This window comes from Castor canadensis, chromosome X (assembly GCF_047511655.1).
Source record: "Castor canadensis chromosome X, mCasCan1.hap1v2, whole genome shotgun sequence".
Classification (NCBI taxonomy): Eukaryota; Metazoa; Chordata; class Mammalia; order Rodentia; family Castoridae; genus Castor; species Castor canadensis.
The window spans coordinates 98,970,812-98,975,853 of NC_133405.1; the positions used below are offsets into that span (position 1 = coordinate 98,970,812).

General features: G+C 42.7%; 1 non-coding gene across 1 annotated transcript; it reads left to right on the plus strand.

Annotated features, from left to right (window-relative positions):
- Positions 1-2,550: 2,550 nt before the first annotated feature.
- Positions 2,551-2,658, plus strand: LOC141420057 (U6 spliceosomal RNA). The gene has a single exon (XR_012444765.1). It is a non-coding gene; the product is annotated as a U6 spliceosomal RNA (small nuclear RNA).
- Positions 2,659-5,042: the final 2,384 nt, after the last annotated feature.

Consider the following 5,042-nt stretch of genomic DNA (forward strand, 5'->3'; position numbering starts at 1 on the left):
ATTCCTTGGCTTGTGGCTGGATCACTCTAATCTCTGCCTCTATGTTCACATAACCTTCTCTGCCTGTCAAATCTCCCCCTGCCTCCCTCTGATAAAGAAACTTCTCATTATACTTAGGGCCCACCCACAATCCATGATAATCTCCATAATTTCATCTGCAAAGAACCATTTCCCAAATAACAAAGTATTTACAGGTTCCGGGGATTATAGCCTAACAACGTCGGGGCCCATTATTCAGTCTACTATAAGACGTAAGTCAAAAATCTTGCTTTTGTTCCGAAGTTCTTTTTTTTTTTTTGCCTTTATTTATTTATCCGAAGTTCTTGAGTAACCTGGCTTGGAAAGAATGACTGGAGCTTTTCTTGGCCACATGGTGGGAAGCAGCATAACCTGATGGGAGTGACTTGAGATCTGAGGTAAGGGAGAGGAGTTCACTGCCCAGAGGCAGCATGTGACTACCATGAACTTGGGCAAGTCATTTAAGCTCCTGAGCCTTTGGTTTCCTCCTCCATAAAATGAGATGAGAAATGTACCTCTTTCACAGGCCAGTTATAGTGTATGTGTGGGAAGCACTCAGAGTAGGAAGAGGCCCTTTGTGAGTGATCAATAAACATTAGCTCCTGTTATAATTAAACATGAACATGGTAAAGATAATACTGTGCCTTTATTCTGTGCCTACTGTATTCTAGGTTTACAAGGAATCTTGTTTTCCCTGTAGTGCTGCGCCTTTTGCAGGATAGGCCAGCAAGAATATAAGTGTATATTGTTTATCTATATGAAAATAGCACAGTGACACCCACTAAAATCTGTATAAAAGGAGGTGGGGGAAGCTGGGCGCCAGTGGCTCATGCCTATAATCCTAGGTATGAGGGAGGCTGAGATCAGGAGGCTCTCAGTTCCAGGCCAGCCAGGGGGAAAAAACATTTGAGAGACCCTATCTCAACAGAAAAAAGCTGGGTGTGGTGGTGCATGCCTGTCATTCTGACTAGGGCCGGAAGAGTGAAATAGGAGGATTGTGATCCAGGCTGGCACAAGTCATAGAGTGCCTTCCTAGCGAGGGGCTCACTTGCAAGCGTGAAGCCCTATTGTCCATTCTGATAGGAATGCAGCACTATATGTTATGTTTTAAATTGATATTTCCCTAATGACAGTGGTGCTGAACATCTTTTTGTGTACAGCTTCCGCTCATTTTTATTTTTATTTTCATTTAAAATGTTTTTTCAGTGCTGGGTATTGAAGCCAGGGCTTGTGCGTAGCATTCTACCACTGAGCTATTCCCCCCGGCATATCAATTTGTTTCTTTATGGGCTGTGCTTTTGTTGTATCTAAGCAATCTTTTTTTTTTTTCCCAGTATTGGGGCTTGAACTCAGGGCCTGCATCTTGAACCACTCCACCAGCCCTTTTTTGTGATGGGTATTTTCAAGTTTGGGTCTTGAAAACTGTTTGCGCGGGCTGGCTTCGAACCACGATCCTCCTGATCTCTGCTTCCTGAGGAGCTGGGATTACAGGCGTGAGCCACCAGCGCCCAGCCTTTAAGAAATCTTTGCTTAACTGAGAATCTCTAAATTTATTTCCTGTGGTTTCTTCTGAAAGTTTTAAAAAAAATTTAATTAAGTATTCTTTGGAGACAGGGTCTTGTCCAGGCTGTCCTAGAACTCATTATGTAGCAAAGGCCGACCTTGAATTTGAGATCCTTTTGCCTCAGCCTCCTGAATGCTGGGATTACAGACATGTATCACCACACTTGCCTCTTCTGGAGATTTTAAACTGTCAGGTTTTGCATGTAGGTCTACCATTCTGTTTGAGTTAATTTTTGTATATGGAGAGAGGTAGGGATTCAAGTTCATTATTTTGCATATTGATATCCAGTTGTTCCAACACCATTTACTTCAACATATTGCCTTTGCCCCTTAAAAAACTGGCTGCGAGCTGGGCACTGGTGGCTCACATCTATAATCCTGAGGCTGAGATTAGGAGGATCACAGTTCAAGGCCAGCCCGGGCAAACAGTTTACAAGACCCCCATCTCCAAAATAACCAGAGCAAAAAAAATCCACTAGAGGTGTGCCTTAAGTAGTAGAGCACCTGTTTTGCAAGCATGAAGCCCTAAGTTCAAATCCTTAACCCCCCTCCCCCACACAAAAATTGGCTGTGCATATATGTGTAAGTTTAGGTCTGGGACGTCTACTGTTCTCACCCATTTGATCTTTGGTTTCTTTTTAAGTGATGGGGTCTCACTGTGTTGCCCAGGTTGGCCTCAAACTCCTGTGCTCAAACAATCCTCCCTTCTCAGCTTCCTGAGTAGCTGGGATTACAGGTTCCTGCCACTGTGTCTTGGTTGTCTATTTGGTCTTTCCACCAATACCACATGCTGTCAATTACTGGAGCGTTATAATAACTCTTGAGGCCAGTGTTTAGTCCTCCAACTCTTTTTTCTTTTTTTAAGAGTTGTTTTGTGCTGACAGAATGGCTCAAGTGGTAGAGCGCCTGCTTAGCAAGTGTGAGGCCCTGAGTTTGAACTCTAGTACCACTAAAAAAAAAAAAAAAAGAGTGCTCGCTTCGGCAGCCCATATACTAAAAAACTGGAATGATACAGAGAGATTAGCATGGCCCCTGCGCAAGGATGATATGCAAATTCGTGAAGAGTTCCATATTAAAAAAAAAGAGTTGTTTGGTTATTCATATTACCATATGAATTTTAGAACCAGTGTCTCAGTGTCTACCAAAAATCTTGCTAGGGTTCTGATTGATATTATATTAAATGTATTGATATATTTGGGGAGAGTTGATGTTTTAACAGTATTGAATCTTCCAACCTCTGAACGAAGTGTATCTCTTCATTTTATTATGTCTTATTTAGTTTCTCTCAGCAATGTTTTTGATTTTCATTGCACAGGTCTTTTTCATCCTTTGTTAAATGTGTCCTTAAGTATTTCATATGTTTGGTGGCATAATGGTATTGGTTTTTAAATTTAAATTTCCTTTCTTTTTTTCTTTTAGTGGTAGTGGGGTTTGAACTCAAGGCCTTGTGCTTGCTAGGCAGGTGCTCTACTATTTGAGCCATGGCCCCCATCCTTAAATTTCAATTTCTCATTGTTTATTGTTAGTATACAGGAATGCATTGTTTTTCGTATATCAGTCTTACATTCTGCAACCTTACTAAACTCAAATGTAGTAGCTTTTGAATATATTTCATCAGATTTCCTATATAGATGAGCATGTCATCTCGGATATTATTAGCTTGCATTTCTGTGGATCAAACTCAGGGCTTTGCACATGCTAGGCAAATTGCTGTATTACTGAGCCACACTCCCAGCCCTCTGACATTGTTTATTTAATCAGTGAGCTTGGCGTTAACCACAGATTCTCCATTTTACCATGTCTCTGTCTCTGTTTCTCTCTCTTCGGTCTTGCAGAATCAGATATTGAACCCAAAGTCTTGTACATGCTAGGCAAGCATTCTACCACTAAGCTACATCCCCAGCCCCATAGTCATAATTTTAATGTGTCCCTTATTTAATACTTTATCCTAAAATATAGTGTAGAAAAATGAAAATCTCTGATGAAAGGTATTAACTGCTACATCTCCAGTCAATGTCCAAGCCCTAATACAACCACAAACATTTGACATCTGCCTTTAAACACTTGTCCCTGATGCACGTGTCCTTGGTCACTTGTGCAACTGCCCACTTCCAGACTTGAATGAAGCAATTCACTGCAAACCACTGGGAGATGAGACACCAAGTGCTCAGCTCTCCCCTCCCCTATGGTGCAGCTCCCTCTCCCCCTCCTTTCCCCCTCTCTTGGCATGAGGTCTCTAAGGTCTTATTTCTTTACCCTGGAAGCTGCGGGCAGGCACGGAGCACAGAACGCTGGACTAGCAGAGCTCCTGCAGTCCAGACCACGTGCCTTTGATTTTGCCCAGCCGCCGTCTGACCTCCGGGACCTGGCTCAGGACCATGTGTCCCGCGATGTCCAAGATGTCCTGGGCCGCGTGTCGGCTGAGAGCATCCGATCCCTTAGCGTGGTGTTCCCTGGAACATTGGAACGGCGACGAGGACGGCTGGGTTCTAGCTTTTTCACTGCTGATACCTACAACTTTCTCGCTTTTGCACTTTTTTTTTCATGATTTACTAGATTTTTTAAATTAGCACATTTAATTGTGGAATGTGTGGTTTCACTGTGATATTTCCATACATATGGAATATACTTTCACTGCACTCGCCACTCTACTACTTTCTTTCCCCCCGCTTCCCTTTTTTTCTTTTTAATTCTATTTTTTTGCCGGTATTGTTGCAATTTGAACTCAGGGCCTTGTGCTTGCGAGGCAGGCGCTCTACCACCTGAGTCACTCCCCAAGCCCTTTTTGCTTTTTTTGTTTTTCGGATACTGTCTGGTGATTTTTGCTCCAGCTGGCCTGGATTGCGCTCTGCCTCCCTACACCTCCCAGAGCTGCTGTGCACCACTGTACCCTGCCTCTTTCTTGCAATTTTTTTTTGTGGCACTGGAGTTTGAACTCAGGGCCTACACCTCAAGCCACGCCACCAGCCCTTTTTTGTTTTTTAATTTTTATTTTATTCATATGTGCATACAGTGTTTGGGTCATTCCTCCCCCCTTCCCCCATCCCCTCCCACCAGCCCTTTTTTGTGATGGGTATTTTTGAGATAGGGTCTGGAGAATTATTTGCCGCGTCTGGCTCTTGAGTAGCTAGGATTACAGCCGTGAGCCACCAGCTTCTTTCTTGTAATTTTTAAAATGTGTTTCATTATGACATTTTTGTACAGTCATACAATGCACTTCGATCATATTCCTCCTCCCTCTTGCTCTCTTTTTCCTCTCTCCAAACAGTCCCCCTTCCTTTTATGTTCAAGTCCTTTTCTCCCCCTTTAGAACTAGCTTCCAAATATGACAGAAAGCATGCTGTGTCGTCTTTCTGAGTCTGGCTTATTTCACTTAACATGATCATCTCCAGTTCCATTCATATGAAATGACGTAACTTAATTCTTCTTTATGGCTGAGTAATACTCCATGGTGTGTATAT